General features: G+C 38.4%; 1 long non-coding RNA gene across 3 annotated transcripts in view; it reads left to right on the top strand.

Annotated features, from left to right (window-relative positions):
- The window catches only part of LOC124967290 (uncharacterized), a 53,549-nt gene that overhangs the window by 13,936 nt on the left and 17,094 nt on the right, over positions 1 to 22,519 (top strand). The gene's annotated exons all lie outside the window — the stretch shown is intronic.

The following is a 22,519-nucleotide window of genomic DNA, read 5'->3' as shown; positions in this document are numbered from 1 at the left end:
GGGATATAAGCCTACTCTGGATGAAGGTTTTTATCCACAAGCTTCCTTCAGTCAGTGTGAGAGCTTCTGAGTGGGGACTGTCAATTTTCTCAATTTCAATATACTTTGGGTCACAGAGGCTTTTTTTTTTTTTTTTTTCAGACTTACTTTAGTTTCAGAAAAACCATTAGGGCAAAGATCCAGGTACCAGAGGTGGGTGTTGCTCGGCCCCATGAAAGTGGCAAGGTCTAGGGGCAGTGGGCAGAGCCCCTGGGTGCCTCTCCCTAGGATGTGTTAGGTGGTGGCGGGACTGCAGAGAGCCTTACCTGATTGAGACAGTCTTCAGTCAGGGTTTCTGTATCAGTGCATTAAAGAGGATTCAGTTATTCATATCATCAGAATAGCCCATCATCACTGATGGCAGCCGTAGGTATGGAGAATTCACAACTAAGTAGGAAGAAAAATACCAAGCAGTTAGTTTGACTGAACACAAGGAAAGACTCTTAACAGTCATTGGTGTGAACTGCTTATTATTAATGTCTGATTACAATGTTGCATAATAATGATTATGCATGTCATTAAATATGTGTCAGATTAACTTTGTCATAAAATTTATGGCAATGTTAAATTTTATTCACATGCTCAGCCTTCTTAATTTATTGCTTATGTAGCATAGTTATGACTTTACAAAAAAATCTCCCAGTGTTGTTTTGATGACTACTTTGCTTATCCATGGATGCAGTTTCTTCATTCACTGGATATGTTCTCATTTTATGGCAGTGGTCACAAACTCTGTCTCCCATGCTACCAGTGCCAAGATAATTTCACATTCCCAATCATTGTGGTTATAATGATTCTCTTTGCAGATTCTCATGGCACAGATCATTGATTAATTCAACCAAATTTATTTGACCCCAACCATGTAATATGGATTGTACCAAGTGGTGTGGATTTAGATATGGATTTGTACCTAATTCTCTCCTCAAAGAGTTCATGATCTAGTATAGAATCACACTATTTTGTGGTTGGTTGTTCACAAAGGAAGTGAAAGTGAATTAAGGACTACATATCTTCTGTTTCTCTAGGAATGGAATAACAAAGCTGTTGCTGTATTTGGTTTCCAGAAAACATCTCTAAAGCTACCAGTGATCGTTTTAAGCTTTCAGAAATGAGTAGCATTATAGGATAGTACTTACTGCATGCCCTTAGCTTTTTGTGCCAACTGAGAACTTGATAAATGAAAGTCATTCACTGGTAAAGTATAAGTGTTTCCTTTCGCCAAGTGCACAGTGGTAGTGCCTTTTGAGAATCCAAATCTAAAGATGTCATCAGACCCTGGGTCCAGACACTTTAACAAAAAACCAACTAGAAAAACTGTTCTATTTACAGCAAAGGCAAATGCTGTCCAGAATGAGGCTTAGTACTACCGGAGACAGAGCCAGATGCGTTCTTGAAGTTTACATAAAAAAGGATGGGGGCTGGGGAAATAGCTTAGTCGGTAGAGTGCTTGCCTTGCAAGCCCAAGGCCCTGGGTTCGATCCCTAGCACCGCAAAAAAAAAAAAAAAAAAAGGATGTATTAGAAAGCCATGGCTTTCATTATCAGCTCTCAGAATTGAACTTGGCAGAAGTCAAGGTCAAGAATGGAATGGAGAAGGTCAACAGAAGATGGACTGGGGAGAGGCTAGTGCTGGTCCTGGGCCCAAGGGTCTCCCCAGGGTTCTAGTGTAGGTCTGGCAGTAGACAGGTAAGTCCAATCAATTCCCATTTACACTAACAGAGAAACTTGGTGTGGAGAGAGTCCACTTTAGTCCTTTTAAAGAATTTAATGTTTCTAACTGCCAACCTATCCCAGATGTCCATACAATTTAAGGCTGTGGTATACCCAAAGGAAATAACATAGCCCCATAAGGAGCAGAGAAATCAAATGACATAGCCATATTTGAAATGACATCATCGTTGCTTCTGAATGGAGCAGCAGTCCGAGGCAAAATACCAGCATAGACAAATGCATGTGTGAGGCAGCTCGAAGGTCTGGGTATTCCTACAGCCAATGTCATTTTTTTCCTTCCACCCCAAACCTGTGCTACTGATACTTTCCCTTTGATAGAAATATTTCTCCCCACCCTGCTTCAAGCTGGAACTTGAGACCATCTGGGACTCCTCCTCAGTTCTCCACAGCAATGCCCCTCCCTTCCATCTCTTAAATGTTTCTCAGGTCTCTGCCTTCCTTTTCAGTCCCCTGGCTCTGCTGTGGTCATGGCCTTTCATGGGACCTGATGGATTTCATGGTTCTGTTCTTCCTCCTTAGTGGCACCTCCTCGGAGATGAAGTTCAGACACTTTGCAGTTGGGCCTTGGCTCTCTTTCTCAGCCTAGCCTCTGGGACCTTCTCTGCTCCTGTCACTCTGAGCTCCCCTTCGTTCTCTGCACATGCCAGACAGTTTCACACCCCCATTGCTTACCTGTGCTCTTCACTCTGCCCAGCTCACTACGTCTCTGCATGTTCCAAACACTCCCAGCAGAATTTATCTCCTCCGTATCTGTATTCCTAAAGCCAGGGCTCCACGAGAGTATTTATTGTGTTGATTATAGTTATTTACTTGTCAACTTAATTAACTCTGTAACACCTAGCACAGTAACTGAAACAGAGTAGATGCTCAAACATGGACTTATTTTTAACTTAAAATGAGATAAGAGTATTTTGTGTTGCCAGACTTTTGGGGTCAAAGAGAATAAACTTGGTTTTTACATTAGGCACTGCTCTCGGTGTCAAGCTGTGCAGCAACCGTGACTTATTTGATCAGGAAAGAATTCAAGGCTGTTGAGTTGCTCTGGGAGGTGGACCCAGAGGAAGAAGCAATACAGAAAAATCTCTACAGAGAACCAACTCTGCCCCACTGCTGACAGACTCTGCCAAATGCACCACCCACACCTCAAGCTTAATGCTGGACTCCACAGCTACCTCTAGAAATAGATATGGGCCCCAGGACTGTGCAACCCCAGCCAAAGTGGGTTCCCTGCATTCCCTGATTGTCCCGTGTCATGCCAAGAGTCAAAGGCCATCTGATTAATCGAGCATGCCTCCTGTTTGGGTCTGAGCTGCAAGGGGAGACTGGTGAGCATCTGACATTGTCAGTCTCTGCCTCCCACCAAGGCTCATGAGAAAGAGAGGTTCAGAGCCAAAAGGGTCAGTTCAGATGCTGAGCAGTGGCAAGGGCAAGAGGTAACAGAATGGTGAAAAGTGCCCATTGGAACCTTTTTTTGAGGACACCTAAGCCTTTATTAAGAGCTTCCTTTGACATATGTTTGGAATTTAGTAGGAAAAAATGCCATACCCAAATTGAGTGATTTAAGGAGAATTGAGTGATGGGAATGCATACAAAGGGTACCACAAGGGACAGTGTAGCACTCCAGGATGAACAGCAGTGGGAAGCGCTCACTACTCCAGGCCTGAAGAAGCCAGGGGAGAAAATAGTTCTCAGACCAAAGACAAAGGGCTTCGCATGTGCATAGGCCAGCTCTGGGCACCCTCTCAAGGAGTGGAAAAAAGGAGTGAATGCCCCAACTCTCTCCTTCCTTTCCTATGATCTACTAAGCTGCCACCTATCCCATCCAGAGACCAGAGGGCCAGGAAACCCATGTAGGCCGCTCAGAGTCATGTCAAAACTGGAGCCAAGCACGCTGAAGAAGGGCAGAGAGTGGAAGGTAGGCCGCACGTGAGGCTTCATAAATGTCACCAACATCTTTCTTTCTTTCTGTTTTAATTCAATATCTCCTTTAAGGATGTCACTTTACATTTTCAGTACCCCAACCCACATGATCGATGCTCTGAGTGTATTTCTCATACTGAATTTAATGAGATGCAGTTTCCCCTTTATTTGCTATTTAGAATGCTCTATTGTATGGTTCAACAATCTGCACCATTAAAGGTTAGCAAATGCCAACAAGACCATTTTTTTCCTTCCCAGGCTGAGGAAAAAAAAGATAAGACATGAGATCTGCACAAACACACTTGTGAGCAATCTCCTTTCCTAAATCTTCATGCTGAAATCCTCTCTGCATATTGTCTCAGCACATGAGATTTCCTGCTGCTCGTCTATGCCTGCTCCTCATTAATATCTAGCCTTTTGAAAACAGCAGATATAAGAATAGTCATTAAAATAAGTCCCATGCCATTAGCAGCAGTTACAGGCCCGTGAATTCCCCCAAGAGTAGATGCAGTGTAACCCCTAATCCCTTTGAAGCACATGGTAACTTGTGCTAAATAAGCAGTTATTTACCTGGCAAAAGAGTACTATGGGGAAAGCCTCATTATTATCTTTGAGTGTAAGATGCATTCCTTCCTACAATGTGGAAAGCAAATTGTTTTCACATAAACCTTGACTAGGGGAATTGCAGTAGAGCATGAAGAATCTAGATAAGAGAAAAATATTCATTTGTCCTGATTTTTTTAAAAATAATGACATTAATAGAATTTTCATTTTAAAATGCAAATCAAAGAGAGATAGCAAAGCAAAAGAACCAAAGTGTGTTCCATTCCTTTCCCTCTGTGCCCGCTGTACAACATTAACAGTATGGCAGAAAAAGATTTGTGTAACCATGTTATTACATGCTGTGTCCTCAGGGTTGCTGAGGATGGGTCTCAGCAGTATGTACTCTGCTGTGCTTGCAAGATGCAGACAGCCCTTGGGTCTCCAAGCCTGAGACAGAGTGCATGGTGCATTTCACTTTATGAGAACAAACACCATTTGCAAAGCTGCAAACCTGGAATGTGTCACACAGCAGCCACCTGCAATGGATTCCTGAGTGACTTCTGTTTATCTATTTATTTTGAGTGCTTAATTGTACATTTCTGATTTACCATTCTCCTACCAAAATAGAAATTTTCTTTATTTTTTTAAAAATGATGAATATTTGAAATTCCTAGGTATGATTCCTGGCATTTGTAGATATCAGTTGCTTGCCAAGAGCACAATATGTACAGTTTTGTTAGAAGGAGGTGTGCATGAAATGAATATAGTTGATATTTAATGTAAACATAAGAAATACTGGTTTCCAATGTCGTAGGAAACACATGGAGTTCTCCACCTGGATTTTCGGATGTATTACAAGGATTTTGAAAGCTACTCATGCACTTTGAACTGCAGGAGGAGCTCCGTGGTCTTGCCCACCTTGACCCTTCTGTTCTCTTGACTCCCTAGATCGAGTGCTGCTAGCATCTGTCACTATAACCCATACTCATCTGATCCAAGCACAGTAAATGAACTGGCTCTCAGGCACCAGGCTCACTGTAGCAGATTCTGAGTCCTGGAGGGCAAGGAAGTTGTTCTGGGATAACACATGTAGCCAATGCACTAAGTTCTTTGATCTTTTGCCTCCATAACTCTCCTACAAGATCCTAAACCTCAGTCTTTTCAAATGTGGAGAAATATCAATGTTAGATGATTATAAATGTCCACCCTTGGCAGCTTTCTCCTACATGGCCCACAGCCTGTTCACCACCATAACTAGAGACGTTCCCTTGTAAAGAAATTTCAGGATTCCATCCTCTTTATATTTTCATTGCCCAACTTTATCCAACCACCATCATCTCTCCCCTAGGTTACTGCAGTTGTTGGTTGGGTTCCCCTCATCCATTCTGAAGCCCTTTCCTCACTTCTTCACACAACAAAAAGAGTTGTTTTTAATATGCATATATGATCATATCACTCTCTACTTTAAAAAAAAAAATCCTTCAATAGCTTCCCATTTACCATTCGTGAAGGACAACACTCTTAACATAGCCCTGAAGGTCTTGCTTGAGTAGACCCCACCTGCCTCTCCAGCCTTATCTTATTTATGCTCCTATTTATCTCTGACTTCCAAGCCCAATGGCTTTCTCTTAGTTCTTTAGGGTTCTCTCCTGCCCCATGGCCCTTTGCATATGCTGAGCCTCTGCATAGAAAACTCCTCCAATCCCCATAATTCTCAGTTAATTCATCACATCAAGAATGATGCTTCCCTTAAGGCCCTTGTGTGTGTATCATCATGCACTTCTTCAGGAGGACTACCATAGTTGGCAATTAAACAGATTTGTGTAAGCATTTGCCTGATATTTCTTTTCCCTATTAGACTATAAGATCCATGAAGGCAGGTACCAGACCCATTTTGTTCAGATCCATTCTTTATTCATCATTATGTGCCAACACCAGTGGCACATAGTAAACGCTTCATAAATATTTATTTTAAAAAGCAGGAATAAGGGGCTGGGGATATAGCTCAGTTGGTAGAGTGCTTGCCTTGCTAGCACAAGGCCCTGGGTTCAATCCCCAGCACCCCCCCCCAAAAAAAAAAAAAAGAAGGAAGAGAGGGGGAGAAAGGACAGGAGAAAACCAGTCTGAGCTGCTGGCTTTTAAAATTACTCAAGTGTGTCCACATTTACCACCTAAGATTGCTTTGTTGTTGCTATTTTGCTGTGGAATTTGCTAATATTGGTTTCTTTAAAATTTTCCTTTGGCTCCATATTGCATATACATACATGTAAATTTTTTCATGTGGATCATTTCACTCCCTCAAATGTCCAGTTTCCTGCTGGATACCTCAAACTGGATATGCTGTGAGCCAACACATGTAACACTTAACTTATGCAATTTCAAATCAACATGTGCAGAACTTAACTCATTGTACCCCCAGCCCCCCAGATCCCTGCCTTCCTTCTGAATGTACTACCCTTAAGGCGTACATCCCACCAGGAGCCTAGATTCCTTGTTCACTGTCTGCACATCCAGTCAACCACCAAATCATTCCCACTGATTTGTCCTCCTACAAGTACTTTGCCACCTCTTCATTCCAGTGCCATCCTCCTAGTGCAGCCACTGTTGTTCATTACCTGGAAAGTTAAGATAACCCCCTAACTGGACTCTCAGTTTTAAATCCAGGCACTTCCAATTCATGCCCCTCTGCATGTCTGCAGAGTTTTCCCTGAGCATGCACATCTTGTCATGCCACTGCCCGTGTACAGCATTCCTAAATGACTGGCGCTCCCCCTCTGGTTAATGTAAAGTGTGCCCATGGCCTTCAGGGCCTTTTGTCCTCATCTCTTCTCATGCTCACCAGCCTCATGTCCATTACTTCTTGAACTCTAGTCACACTGAGTTGCTAGATATTCCTGCACTTTTCACATGGTACCTTCCAATACACTCTTTCCTGGTTTGCACATACTTTACCTTGGCCTGGCAAACTTCTCCTCACCCTTCAAGTCCAGATGTAGTTACTCACTTTATAAATGCTATGTTTCTTGTTACAGAATGGGGTGGGGGTCTGATTGGAGGCTACCGACATGGTCCAGCTGAGAGGTGGTGGTGGCTGATGACTAGGGGATTGGAGTGAAGAAGGCTCACCCTGTACTCTAATTGTAGAGTTTTCAGGGTTGGATGTGGGAGCAAAATCCAAAGTACTAAATACAGACAGCAACAAGAGGAGGGAAGGATTACAAAAGGCTAAAGCCTTCAGTCAGAGGAGGCAGCCACATCAGCAGGAACATTATAAGGAAAATATAATTACACACCCATCATCCAACTTCAATAACTATCAACTCCTGGGTCATTCTTCCTCTAGACCCTTACTTCCTTCCTCCCCTGCCCACACTCACCACACAATGAATTATTTTTGAGCAAATCACAGACATTTTATAATTTCCTTTTTAAATATCCATGCCAGTATCTCTAAAATAAGTAAAAAAAATAACTATCATAGGGCTAGAGATGTGACTCAGCGGTAGAGCACTTGTATGGCATGTGTGAGGCCCTGGGCTTGATCCTTAGCACTGCAAAAATAAAACCATACTATCATCATCGTTCCTAAAAAGCATTTAAGAAAGAATGCAAAAAAAAGTTGATAATATCTCCATATCACTGGTATACAGTCAGTGCTTACATTTCCCTGATTATCCCTTTTTCCCAATTGTTGTTCTTGTTCCTTTGTTTGAATTGGAATCTAAATCAGCCTGTATTTTGATTCACTGCTGTCTTTTCTAAGACTTTTTTCATCTCTCTCCCTCTTCCATATTGGATGTTCTTATTGGCATAACTTTTGACGTAACCCTAATTCTCTTTGCAAGTTTCCTTGCTTTCTGGTACATTCCAGGTTTATCTTGTACAAATCCTTCCTTAAACCTAGAATCAGCCATTTCTCTAGAACCCCTGGTTCCTTAAGTGGGGAATATTATATAGACCACTAGCTGGACAGTAAATGTGCTCATTGCTTATGGACTGACTATTATTTACAGTAGACAAAGGTAGAAAATGTGTTTTTTTAAATAAAATTATTAATTCATTATGATATATTTAAAAATTCAAATTCAGGATAACCATGTTTCTACTTCTATGCTGAAAATTCCAATTCTGAATATTCCCAGTGTAATTACTAATTTGCTATATTCCACACTACATAAAATCAGCCTCAGAATAATTATATAAAAATCCAGTCAACATTATGACTAATGAAAAACTTCAATTTTTTTTCTCTTAGTCTTTTGATGTATCCCACCAGGGACGTGTCAAGGAATGTGTTATTCTATTACTGAGTTATAGAATAAAGGCTTCTTCCTTGAGCATAGTTCCTCTGTATGTGACTACACCACCAACCATTTATATGGTTACACTCACTTGTTTTATTTTTGACTTTACATTTTTAAAAATTCCCTTTAAATTTAGTTTAGTTGTATAACTATAAAAATATTTACATGGTTGCAAAGTGAAATCTACAAAACAAGATATATTCGAAGTCTATCTTCCTTCATCCTTCCCCATAAATACCTGTTTAAATATTTGATTTATCCTTTCCCTTTTTATATACAACAATATGGCAATTATCAAGAATACAAATAGCAACAAATGTTGGCAAAGATGTGAGGGAAATGCAAGGATTGCTGGTGGAACTGTAAATTGGTGCAACCACTCTGGAAAGCAGTATGGAGAGTCCTCAGAAAGCTTGAAATGGAACCACCATTTGACCCAATCATCCCACTCCCATGTTTATACCCAAAGAACTGAAAAATCAGCATACTACAGTGATGCAGCCATATCAATGTTTATAGCAGCTCAATTCACAATAGCTAAGCTATGGAACCAACCTAAGTGCCCTTCAACAGATGAATGGATAAATAAAATGTGGTATATATACACAATGGAATATTACTTAGCCTTAAAGAAGAACGAAATTATGGCATTTGCCAGTAAATGGATGGACCTAAAGACTATCATGCTAAGTAAAATAAGCTAATCCCAGAAAAACCAAAGGCCGAATGTTCTCTCTGATGTGCAGATGCTAACACATAATAAGGGGTGGGAGGAAAGAACAGAAGTTAATTTGATTAGACAAATGGGGATGAAAGGAAGGGAGTGGGGATGGGGGTAGAATGGAAAGTGGAATGAATCAGACATAACTTTCCTACGTTCATATATGAATACATGACCAGTGTAACTCTACATCAAGTACAACCACAAGAATGGGATCCTAATTAGAATAAGTTATACTCCATGCAGGTATAATATGTCAAAATACACTCTACTATCATATATAACTAAGAAGAGCAAATGCAAAAATTATTTTTAAAAAAGAAAGTATAAGTTGAGCATGATGGTGCACACCTGTAATCCCAGTGGCTCAGGAGCCTGAGGCAGGAGGATCTCAAGTTCAGAGCCAATCTCAGCAACAGCAAGGCACTAAGCAATTCAGTGAGACCCTGTCTCTAAATAAACTACAAAATAGGGCTGGGGATGTGGCTCAGTGGTCAAGTGCCCCCGAGTCCAATCCCCAATAGCAAAAAAAAAAAAAAAAAAAGGAAGTATGTCTATATGTTTGTATTCCTCATCTCTGTTAGATAAACAAAAGCATACTGTAAACACTTTTCTCCTTATTGTTTTCACTTAATTTAATCTGGTGCTTAAATTAGTGGCAAATACAAGTCTTTGATTTGGACTTCTGGTTCAAAGTATTAAATACAGATAGCAAACAAGTTTTAAACAGATATCTGCAGATAGACACTCTTTTCGTATGTGCTATATCTGATCTGTCATGATACAACTTCAAAATTCAAGGTCTGATCACTTCTTACCATGCCAGGGACATTGCCTGTTGCTGGGATTATTGTAGGATCCCCCTCTTTTAATGTTTTTATTAGTTCATCTTAGTCATACATAATAGCTGTATTCATTTTGTCATAATCACACATGCATGGGATTTTTAATTTGCTCCATTTCAGTTCCCAGTGCCTCCTCTTTCCCACTCCTTCTTCCCTCCCCCATTCCCTCCTCCTTCCCATTGTTCCCCATCCTCTACTCTCCTTGTGTGTCTTCTATTTATTTTTTTAATTGGTGCTTTATAGATACACATAAAGGTGGAATTCACTGTGGTATGTTTATATATGTACATAGTGGTTTTGTCAAATTCATTCTGCATTTCCTCTTTCCTGTTCCTCCTTCCTCCCCTCAGGCTCCTTCCTCTACTCCACTGATCTTCCCTCTGTCCTCATGAGATCTGACCCCCACACCACGCACACACTTTTTTTCCTCCATTATTTTGCTCTAGCTTCTGCATCTGAGAGGAAACATTCAACCCTTAATTTTCTGGGTCTGACTTACTTCACTCAGGCATGATATTCTCCAGTTTCATCTCTTTACTGGCAAATGCATAATTTCATTCTTCTTTATGACTGAGTAAAACTTTTGTGTGTTTGAATGTGTGTGTGTGTATCATATTTTCTTCATCCATTTGTCTATTGACAGGCATCTGGGCTGATTCCATAACTTGGCTGTTGTGAATTGTGCTTCTGTAAACATTGATGAGGCTGTATCACTATAGTATACTGATTTTAGTTCTTTTGGATAAACACCGAGAAGTGGGTTAGCTGGGTTATATGGTGGTTCTATCTTTTGAGGAATCTCCATATTGCTTTCCAAAGTGGTTTACTAATTTGCAGTCCCAGCAACAATGAATGAGTGTACCTTTTCACCCTCATCCTCACCAGCATTTATTATTGTTTGCATTTTTGATGATCACCATTCTAGTTGGAGTAAGATGAAAGCTCAATGTAGTTTTGATTTGCATTTCCCTGATTGCCAAGGATATTATACAGTATTCCATACATTTGGGGGCCATTTGTATTTCTTCTTTTGGGAAATAACTTTAGTTCTTTTTTCCATTTATTAATTGGATTATTTGGTCTTTTTGGTGTTAAGTTTTTTGAGTTCTTTATGTATTCTGGATATTAATCCCCCATCAGGAGTAGTGGGCAAAGATTTTCTCCCATTCGGTAGATGCTCTCTTCATGCTCTTAATCATTTCATTTGCTGTGCAAAAGCTTTTAATTTGATGCTGTTACACTTTTGGATTCTTGGTTTTGTTTCTTGAACTTTAGGGATCTTATTAAGGAAGTGGTTCCTGTACCAAATATGCTAGAGTATTGAACCTGTATGTTTTCTTCTAGCTGTTGTAAACTCTCTGGTCTAATTCCTGAGTCTTTGATCCACTTTGATTTGACTTTGTGCGTGGTGAGAGATAGGAATATAGTTTCATTCTTCTACATATGGATATCCAGTTCTCCCAACACCATTTGTTAAAAAGGCTATTTTTTTTCCCAAACATATGTTTTTAGCACCTTTGTCAAGTATCAGATGACTGTAACTATGTGGGTTTGTCTCTCTGTCTTCTATTCTATTCCAGTGGTCTTCCTGTCTATTTTGATGCCAATACCATGCTGTTTTTGTTACTATAGCTCTGTATGCAGCATCCTCTTTGTCACTGTTGTCCCTACTTCGACCCTCAGTCCTCTCTGGTCTGTTCTCATTATGGTAGCCCTCTTGACCCTTGAAGTCTTCCAACAGTGTCATTCATAACCCATGAAACATATGTCTGTCTATTTTAAAGCATTCTCAGACAAAAAAAGTACATTATGTTTCTTTTTGTCAAAAAAAATAAAGGATCAAAGTGTTCTGACTCTAATTTGTCCTTATTTAAGAGCATAATTGTGGAAGATAAAAATAAAGAAAAGTTAATCACAAGAGGTAGAGCATGACATTACAGGTTCAGCTCAAAATTATACATTTTATTTCTATTTCTATTGATTTCTTTCTTTTCTTTTTTCCCCAGTGCTAGGGATTGAACCCGAGACCTTGTGCGTGCTAGGCAAATTATATCTTCAACCCCTCCATTAGTTTTTAAATTATATACTTTTTTGAAAATTGAAAAGCATATAAACCATTTTTTTAAAAAACAGAAAAGACCAATCAAATTTTCACCACCTGAGATAATGACTAGCATATTTTTTTCCTTATGTATATAGAAAATGTATGTTTTTTCTATGTACATACTACTTTTTAAATTATACAAGTGATATGTGAATGAATCTTTCTTTCAAAAAAAAACCGTGTTATTGATATCACCCTTCATTGTCTGTCCCTCCAAACACAGTTCCTTCCCTTACTCCTCAGAAATAAATAGTATTCTGAATTTGGCATTTGTCCTACTAGCCTATTGTGTATATTTTCACATGTATATATGCATATCTTTAGAATCATATAATTGTGTGGAGTATTTTTTAACATTTATATACATGATATCCCACTCTATTTTGTTCTATAACTTTTTTTTACTCATCCTTGTTTTTGAGTTTTATGCATTTTGGTATATTTATTTATTATATTTTGATTTCTTTAACTACTATATCCTATAAGCCTAGTACAATTTAGATTCCTTTGCTGATTTATATTTAGGTTGTGTCCAGTCTTTCATTATTTGAAATTATGTTGTAGTGAATGAATGTCCTTGTACATATCCCCCAAGTGCATCTGTGCAACTATTTCTCTAAGCAGATAATTATAAGATCATAGAATCTGATGGTTTTACATATCACTAGGTACTTTCAAAATGCTTCCAATTAGCTGTGCCATTTATACTCCCACCAGCAGTGTATGAAAGCATTCATTTCTCCACACTTATACCAAGAGCTGATATTGGCCAACTTAAAATTTTCATCCACTGAAATAGATACCAAATTGTGATTTCAATTTATCTTCCCCTAATTGTTAATGAGGCTCAACATCCTTCCTTGCTTATTGGCCACTTGAATTTCCTTTTTTGTGAAACTCTTGAATATATCACTTATGCTTTTTGCTTTTTTTTTTTTTTCTTTAACTGATTTGTAGGAATTTTCCATAATGTCTGGTGAGCAATCTTATTGACTAGGTATGTTGTAAATATTCACTCCTTATTCACAAGTTTTTTTTAATCTTCTTATGACTTATTTTGTTATGGAGAAATTTTAGATATTTAGACTTTAATGGTGGCTTCTAACAGAATTCTTTCATTCTTGTTGAACCAATTACAAGTTGTACTAAATCTTCATGCATTAGATTCTAGAAGAGATAAAACTGATGTATGACTTTTTTGATTTATTGACTGATTGCCATTTCTAAAAAAAATTCTCTTGTGCATACTTGCTTGAGGAATGAAGTTCATTTTTATGTCATTGTGAAATATTTTGCTGTGGTAGTTATGATTTTTTGACATCTGAAAATAAAATGTTGACCATGGTAGAAACCTTGCAGTAGATTTTAAAACAAGAATTGATTTGCTTTTCATTGCATGTTCTTTGAAAGTGTTTATTCGTGGCTCCTTTTCCTGGATATTTTTTTAGTTATTGGGATCTGCTATCTATAATTATGCTCAAAGTGAATTTCATATGTTTAAAAATTATTTTAAATAACATCTCTCTTCAGACTGCAATTACAGCAGACTAGAGCCTGTTTACCAGCTTTGAATCCCAGCTCTACCACCTGCTAAGTGGAAGCATTATGCAAACCACTTTAACTCTTTGTTTCTTGGTTTTCTCATCTGCAAAATGGGGTAATAATAATAATGCCAGCCTCATGAGATTACTGGGACTATTCAGTGAGTCATAACTCATCAGAGTGTCCTAGAATAGTCCTCAGCATGGGAAAAGCACTGTGCAGAGACTAGTAGTCAAGTCCATTGGATATCTTACGAATGATACAAATGAGGGGAAACATTATAGATTTAGTGCTTTCTGAAGAGAGCACAGCTGACTTCTCAAATTGTCATTTCATATGCTATTAGAAAAAATAGACAAATACAAACCCTGCTGAACACAGCTGATCAATACAAAACTGTCTTTTGTAGATTGTACATTACACACTTTTAACCACCACGCTCAGTACTTGCTTACTCCAAGTGCTTAAAATACAATATTGAAAATAAACCCCCAAAAAACCCCACGAAAGATATATATGTCTCCAAAAGTCTGGCCCTTCACAAATGTTATTGAAGAGTTATCTGCATAAGAATATATTTGGCTTCACCTCTCCCACTAGTCTGTAAGCTCCATGATGCATATTCATAGAATTCTCTGTGACTCTGCATTTGGCATTAGATTGGTAGCCCCTTCATTCTTTCTATATTTAATTAACAACAAACAATCATATATATTATGTAATTTGGAGTACAATGTTATGTTTTGATGTATGTTTACTTTGTGGAATGATTAAATCACATGAATTAACCAACACATCACCTCACACTTATTATTTTTATGATGAAAAAAACGTTTAAAACTTTTTTCTCAACTTTTAAATATACAATGCATTATTATTTTTGTCGCCATTCTGTGCAGTTGACCACTGAAGCTCTTCCTCCTATCTGAAATTGCATACGTTCAGTCAGCATTTCCCTTTTCTCCTTCCACTCCATGCCCCCAGCTTCTGGTAACCACCATTCCACTCTCTACTGCTGAGTTCAACATTTTTAGATTCCACTATGAGTGAGATCATGTGGCATTTGTCCTCCCTCTCATGCCTGGTTTATTTGGCTTAACATAATACACTTCCGGTTCAATCATCTTGTCCCAAATGACAGGATTTCCATTTTAGAGGCTAAATAATATTCTGTTGTGCACATACTACATTTACTTTACTCTGTTAATCTGTTGATGCACCAGGTTTGCTTCCAGATCAAGGATCTTGGGAATAATGCTGCAATGGACATGGGAGTGCAGATGTCTCCTCAACAAACCGCTTTCAGTTCCTTTGGATATTTACCCAGAAGTGAGACTACTGGATCCTACAATGATTCTATTTTTAGTTTCTGTGGAACTTCCCTAATGTTTCCCATAATGGCTCTGCTAATTTCCATTCCACTCAACAGTGCACGAGGGCTCCCTTTTCTCCACACCCTCACCACCACTTGTTACCTTTCATCTTTTTATAATTGCCATCAAACTGTGAGAAAGGGGCCCCCTTCACTCTTACCAAATTCTTGTAAGGTGTCCTCTGCAATCCCTGGCTGACTGGATGCCTGGATCCATGCTTTGACCTGCCCACCACCATGCCTGGACTCCAGTGGGAAGAGCTGAGTTTCAGGCCTGGCCCCACCACTAACTGAACCTCTTTTTGGCTTCAGTTTCTTCAACACTAAGGGAGATGTGATCGCCAAAGATTTAGTGAAGTTAACATAAGAATGTAGGACTTTTAAATAGCAGAGGTGGAATTTCATCAGAAATTACTTTGACTATCACAACTGGATATTAAAATGAAGATTGATACATGCACATGACAGGACCTAAACCAAACTCTCTTATTTTTGCAGTTCCACTCTCATTACCTTGGTAAATCATTTTGGAACAAGCAAAAACCCCGCCCCCAACCTCTCCATTCAAGAAGGCTGCAGGCATGCACTGTGATGTTTTCAGAAGTGTGTGCTGAGCAGTGGCGGCTGAACTGAAGCATCCTTTCTATTTTGCTCTTGCCGTTGCATATGAGATAACTGCTCTCACCTGTTAACCTCTAGCAGATAATCCTCTTGCAAACAATAGCTTGCAAACCCAGCTTGGCGCTGGGGTGTCAGCATAGAGGAGTCCGTGAGCAGGGCATGGGGTCAGCCTGCTGTTGTGGGCAGGCTGCTATTGTTGGCAGGTCCCTTTGTGAAGGATGTAGTCCTTGTTCTACTGCCTGTACCAGGCTGCACACTATCCATTTACTTGCTATCCTTGAACTAACAGGGGCTCTTTTCCCCCAGCCATAAATGTATTGGTGTGAGAGAAGCTTCTCCTGCTGAGGGACTCACTTCTGCACGGACTCTTTGTTAATCTTCTGCAAAATAAGGCCGTTTTCTGTTGAAGAGAAAGCAATCATTAATTTTTCATAAGAGCAGCAAAGTTGTGAATAGCAGAGGACCTCTTGAATAAAGAGCTTAGAGGTTCCAAAGAGAAGAATAACAAAGCCCCAGGGGTGGGGGGAGCATATTCTTTCTTATACTATTTATCATCCCCACCCGCCCTGCCCTCATCTCCTGTTAAGAAGAAGCCCTTTACTCAAGCTAACAGTTCCTCAAATCTCCCGAACCTTAATTTTAATCCTTATCAGTGCCTTTTTAAATGAATAATACAGTGACCTTCAGCTTTGTCCTGTGTTATGTGAGGTTGATTTGTAAAGACTGCTTTCATTTTTTAAATTAAGGTGGATGCTATATGTATTCTACTCAATTCTAGCATTAGTGTTGTCCCAAGTGTGACATTTATGTTCTTTCACTTCTTTGGTATAAATAAATATCCACGTAGGAAGACCAGTGTGAACTCTACAAGGAATAATAAACTAAAATAATATGGCATTGATTTTGCTCAGGATGTCTAAGTGTGTTTTTATGATTGCGTATCTTTATATTTTTTTTCATGCAAGTGAAATGAATTCTGGGCAATTATAAAGGACATGAATTTCCAGGCATTTAGAAAGAGAATCTGCTTTCTAATCACTGTGCATTTTACCAAATTGTGGTTCTTGACAAGAGCACTGTGGATTTCAGAACTCTACCTCCAAAAATGGGAGAGTTACTGCCATTTTGTGTTGTTTTACAATATGATTACCACAAGACCACATTAGGGAATTTTATTTTAGCTGCTAAAGTGCAATGTGTGGATGTAACCATTTAATAAGAAGCAGAGAAAGAGTCCTTTTTACTGCGTGCATATCTGCCTTTTGAATTCCCTGTCCCCAAGGACTCCTGGACTGCAGCTTTGAGTCTTATTGGTGAGGCTCCAACCTTTTCTTATGTCTAGTGAGGGGGCCTGGGAGCCTGTGGGCCCTGCAGTCACTGGGAATGCATCTACAGAGGTGTCCTCCCTCCCCCGCCCAGGGGTAGCCTTCCACCTGCTGGACCCCTGACAGTTGCTAGACATTCCCGATACTGCTCCTGATACTGGTCTAACTTTTCTGTCCACAGTATTTTTAGTGTTATTCCTTTCAACTTTTTGTTGTAGTACTTAAATTACTCAAGTAGTACACAAATACCAGCTCCTTGAAAAAAATTAAAACATTACAGAGAAGTTGAGTCACCTCGGCCCCTCCCTCCAGTACCAGGTGCCATTTCCCCACTCTTCCAGCGGCTGTTGTAGTTTAGTCTGCATCCTCCAAAACATTTATACATTTAGGCACAGTACACGCAAATTGATAGCACTGTGACTAGATAGCATTGTTTTCAAAAGGTTTCTCCCCCACACTGGTGAAATATTCTATGTATCTTTTTGCAACTGGCATTTTCAGTAATTAATGTTTCTTGAGGCTCTTTCCATGTTAATCCATTTAGATCTACTCTATTTGTTTTGTGATACTTCATGGTGTGCCTATATTGTAGTTTATTTAGCTTTTCTCCTACTCAGGGGCATTTGTTTTTCTAGTCTTCCACTATTGGAAATGTCACTGTAGTATGTGACTTCTGTGCTTATGAGTGCTTCTCTAGGGATGTGCCTACAAGTGGAATTGCTGGATCACAGAATTTGCATGTTTTACAGTTTAATAGACAGGGTCAAATTGCTTCCAAAGTAGAGCTTTCAATTTATATTTCCACCTGCATCCACACCAACTCTTGATATTGTCTGACATTAAAATGTCTAGTGCTTTAATAGGTGTAAAATTGGATCTCTTTATTTTAATGTACATCTCTTATCGCTAAGGAGATTGAACCACTTGTCATGTTTATTGGCTATTGGTATTTCCTGCCTATGATTTGCTTTTTCAAACACTTCAACCATTTTTCTCTTGGGTTGTTTGTCTTACTAATTTGTTGTGTGTGTGTGTGTGTGTGTGTGTGTGTGTGTGCGCGCGCACACATGCACTGCATAGTGATCCTGGTGTCTGTTGGATATGACACACTCTCACAGACCAGGGTCTGTCTTTTAAATTCATTAATAGTATCTTTGTTCCCCATTGTCTTTGACCTAGATTTATTTTTCTCGATCTTCTTTTCCCCAAATTTCCTTGTAAACATGCCACAACGGTCATTGGAAGCTTCTCATACACTAGTTATTTTTCCAAATAATCATATTCATTTAAGGTTTGGAGCTGAGATGGCTGTAGTGACCTCACTGCTGTCTGCCATTCACAGCTGTGGGAGTCTCATGTGGTGAAGGAACAGTGACTGCTGCTAAAATCACTTCCCCAGGCTGGGAGGGTCGAGCAGCTTTGGTGTGAAACTTCTCTCCCACCTAAGTGTCTGGTGGCTCCAAGTTTGAAAGAACACATATGTGGAGATGTTGAGTACATTTGTTAAATGTGGAAGGGTCTTTTGCTTTATGGGTCTGCTTGGTGTGTGTGTGTGTGTGTGTGTGTGTGTGTGTGTGTGTGTGTGTTTCTTTTTTAGGTATAATTGGAAAGGAAAAAACAGCTCAGCAGTTTATCTGCCATCTACTTTGCAGAAACTATGGGCCCACAACTCCCAAGGCTGTATTCTAGGTTTTATTGTACGCTTTAAATTGGGATATATCGTGCAACACTTGCATTTAATTGGGAGATTATTAAAAACCATGAGCAAAGTTTCTTACCCTGAAAATGCTGCCAGTGTCCAGCCTAAATGAGGCCACTCTTCCTTTACTGTTTCACTGTCCTGCCAGGAGCTGTTTGAAGGTAAGCCAGGGCAGAGCTGTGATTACATCAATGTTCCCCAACTTCAGGAATTTGGAAACCACTTCACAATTGTTGCCTTAAAGACTTTCCTCCTGTGCTGTTGTTCCTTTACTAGTCTTCTTAAATCACCCATTTTTTAAAATCATAAATTTATTTAAGAGGGTCAATTTAACCTTTATCAGTACCATAAGTGGAAAGCTAGTTGCCCTTGTTGATAAAAAATAGCATCCATGAAAGTAAACACAACAAACACAACAGTAGATACTAATAAAATACTCCGGAGCCTGAGGTCTGAGAAAGGGACCTCGTTTAAAAGGGAGATTCAGTAACTATCACAGAGAAAAGAAAAGAGTGTTAAATTCATAATGGTAACAAACTGAGGTTTTGCCCTTGATTTAAATAAAAATCAAAAGAGATTTGAAAAAGGAACAACTTCCTTCCTGCTCACTGCTATACTGCCTAAAACCATGTGGGTTAGGGACTAACCCTCTACTCATGTGTCAGAGGTAGCCGATTTTAACCCATTCTATTTGTAAGCCTCCTGGTACTTAGCTCTACATTTCTAAATATGTATATATTTTTATTTGGTAGTTAATCACCTTTAAACAATGTCTAGCAACTTCTTTCTGTGGTTGATGAGAATTCAGTTAGCATCACCCATCCGGGTTCCCCTTCCTCATGTTTGGGCTATTGAGAAGTCTAATGCCAGTCTATCCTGTGCAGGTGCTCTGTTTATTCTTCATGGAGATTTTCAGGATCCTCTATTTTCATGGCACTGAAATTTCATAAAGTACAAGACTTTATGCCTATGTATTTGGAATGTTTTAAAATATACTTAGTTATTTTCAATAATTTCTTAGTATTTCATGTCTTTTGATGCTATTATAAATGGTTTTTGGTTTTTGGTTTTGTTTGTTTGTTTGTTTGTTTGTTTGTTTTTTGATACTGGGTATTGAACCCAGAGGTGCTTTACCACTGAGCCACATCCCCAGTCTTTTTTTACTTTTTTGAGTCAGGGTCTCACTAAGTTGCTGAGGCTGGTGTTGAACTGTGATCCTCTTGCCTCAACTTCCCAAGTCACTGGAATTACGGGTGCAGGCCACCACACTAGGTTTGTAAGTGGTATCTTTTTTAAAACTTCAATTTCTGATTATTCATTGTTAGCATGTAAACATAAAATTAATGTTTTATAACTCATATTAGTTAGACATTTTTGTATATCCCTTTGGATTTTCTATATGGGCAATCATGTTGTATGTAAATAAAAGACAGTTTGACTTCTTCCTTTCCAAATCTGATCTCTTACTTCTTTTACTTAATTTATTCCACTGGCCAGAAACTCCAATACGTTATCAGTAGAAATGGAGAGATTGAACATTCTTGTCTTGTTTCTGATCTTAGGGGGAAACTCAGTCTTTTACCATTAAGTATGATGTCAGCTGTGTGCTTTTTGTAGATGCCCTTTATCATATTGAGTATGTTCCCTTCAATTCTGTTTTCATATTTGAGAGCTAGTATCAGGAGTTCTTGTTAGATTTTCTCAAATGCCTTTTCTGCATCCATTAAGATCACCATATGATTTTTCTTTAGAAATATATAGTTTAGTAATATAATGTATTGCATTGATAATTGATTGATCAAGTGTTAAACCAACTTTGCATTGCTGAAATAAACTGCTTCTTTGTCATGATATATCATCCATTTATATATTACTAGATTCAATTTACTAAAATTTTGTTTAGAATTTTCCTGGGTTATGGTTATTGGCCTATTTTCTTTGCTTATAATGTCTTTATTTTGTTTTAGTATTAGAGCAATGCTGACCTCATAGAATAAATCAGTACATATTATCTGCTTTTCAGTTACATGAAGGAGTTGTACAGAATTGGTATTTCTTCCTTAAAATTTGATAAATTCAATAGCAAAGTCATCTTGCCTGAACTTTTCTTTTAAAGTTACCAATTCAACTTCTTTAAGAGAAAAAGGGCTGTTAGATTATCATTTCTTCTTGAGTAAAACTTGGCAATGTTTGTCTTTCAAGAAATTTAAAAATCTAAGTTTTTAAATGTACTGGCATAAAGTTCTTCACAATATCCCTGTTTCATTCTTTCTCCCTTTCTTTCTCTCTTTCTCTTTTTTTGAAGTACTGAGAATTGAATCCAGGGGCACTCTACCAACATGCTACATTTCCAGCCACCCCCTCGCTGTTTTAGACAGGGTCTTGCTAAGTTGCTGATGCTGACCTCAAACTTGTGATCCTCCTGCTTTGGCCTCCAAAGTCAAGGATTACAGACACGGATGGCTACTGCACCCAGTTCTGCTTTTATCTTTTTAACACATAAAGAAAATAGAATAACATTACTTCTCTCAATTCTGTTTATGGCAATTTGTTTCCTCATTAATCTGACTAGGGGCTTATCAATTTTATGAGTCTTCCCCCATGAACAGTCTTTTAGTGTCATTAATTTTTTTCTATTACTTTTCTTTTTTTTCCCATGTCATTGTTTTTCTGTTCCTATTTTGTTCCTCTTCTCTTCTGCTTCTTCCTTCTACTTAAATTTGTTCTCTCTCTCTCTCTCTCTCTCTCTCTCTCTCTCTCTCTCTCTCTCTCTCTCTTTGGTTTTCTGAAGAGGAAGCTAAGAGATTTCTTGAGTCCTAATATATGCAGCTGGTAGTATAAAATGTCCTCTGAATACTAGTTTAGTAGCATTCTCCAACTTCTAAAATATTATTTTAATTCTCATTTAGTTCAAAATGCTAACTAAATTTTCTCTTGAACTTTTCTTTGACCTGCATGTTAGTTTTAATAATATGTTATTTTATTTCCAAATATTTGAAGATTTCCCATTGCTGATTTTTAATTTAATTTCATTGATCAGAGAAAATACTTTATGTGACTTGAGTCTTTTCTTAGCTACTGAAACATCTCTCCTGGTCTGTTGTTGTAAATATCTATGTGCTGTAAATATCTATGTGTTATTGGAAAGAATATGTATTCTTATGTTTAGGGGTGAAATGTTCACTAAATGTCAATTTAAAAAGTTGTTTGAAAAAATAAACAGTTGTCTGTGGTGTTTAGATCTTCTATTTCCTTTTTGATTTTCTGTCTACTTGTCTGTATATCAGAGATACGAAAATTAAAATAGCTAAACGTTTTTGCGGACTTGCTCTTTCTTCTTGCAAATATATCAGTTCTGTTTCCTGTATTGTGAAGCTCTGTTTTCAGGCACATCGACATTCATGATTGTTACATCTTCTTGATGAATTGACTCCTTTATCATTATGAAACGACATTCTTTATCCCAGGCAGTACTCTTTGCTCTGAAATCTTCATTGTTTGATGTTAATGTGGCTTTCTTTTTATTGGTGTTAACATGGTGGACCTTTCCGTCCTTCACTTTTAACCACCTTGTGCCATCCTAGTTGAAATCTTTCTCGTAAGCAACATAGAAACAACTTGCATTTATATCCAGTCTGACAATCTCTTCCTTTTAATTGCATTTAGACAATTTGTATTTAATGTGACATGATTAAGTTTAAATGCTATTTGTTTGCTTTTTGTACCATTCAGTCTTTGTTCTCTTTTATTTTTT

The sequence above is a fragment of the Sciurus carolinensis genome, chromosome 16 (assembly GCF_902686445.1).
Source record: "Sciurus carolinensis chromosome 16, mSciCar1.2, whole genome shotgun sequence".
Classification (NCBI taxonomy): Eukaryota; Metazoa; Chordata; class Mammalia; order Rodentia; family Sciuridae; genus Sciurus; species Sciurus carolinensis.
Note: the sequence above shows the minus strand (reverse complement) of the source record. Positions and strands in the feature narration are given on the sequence as shown.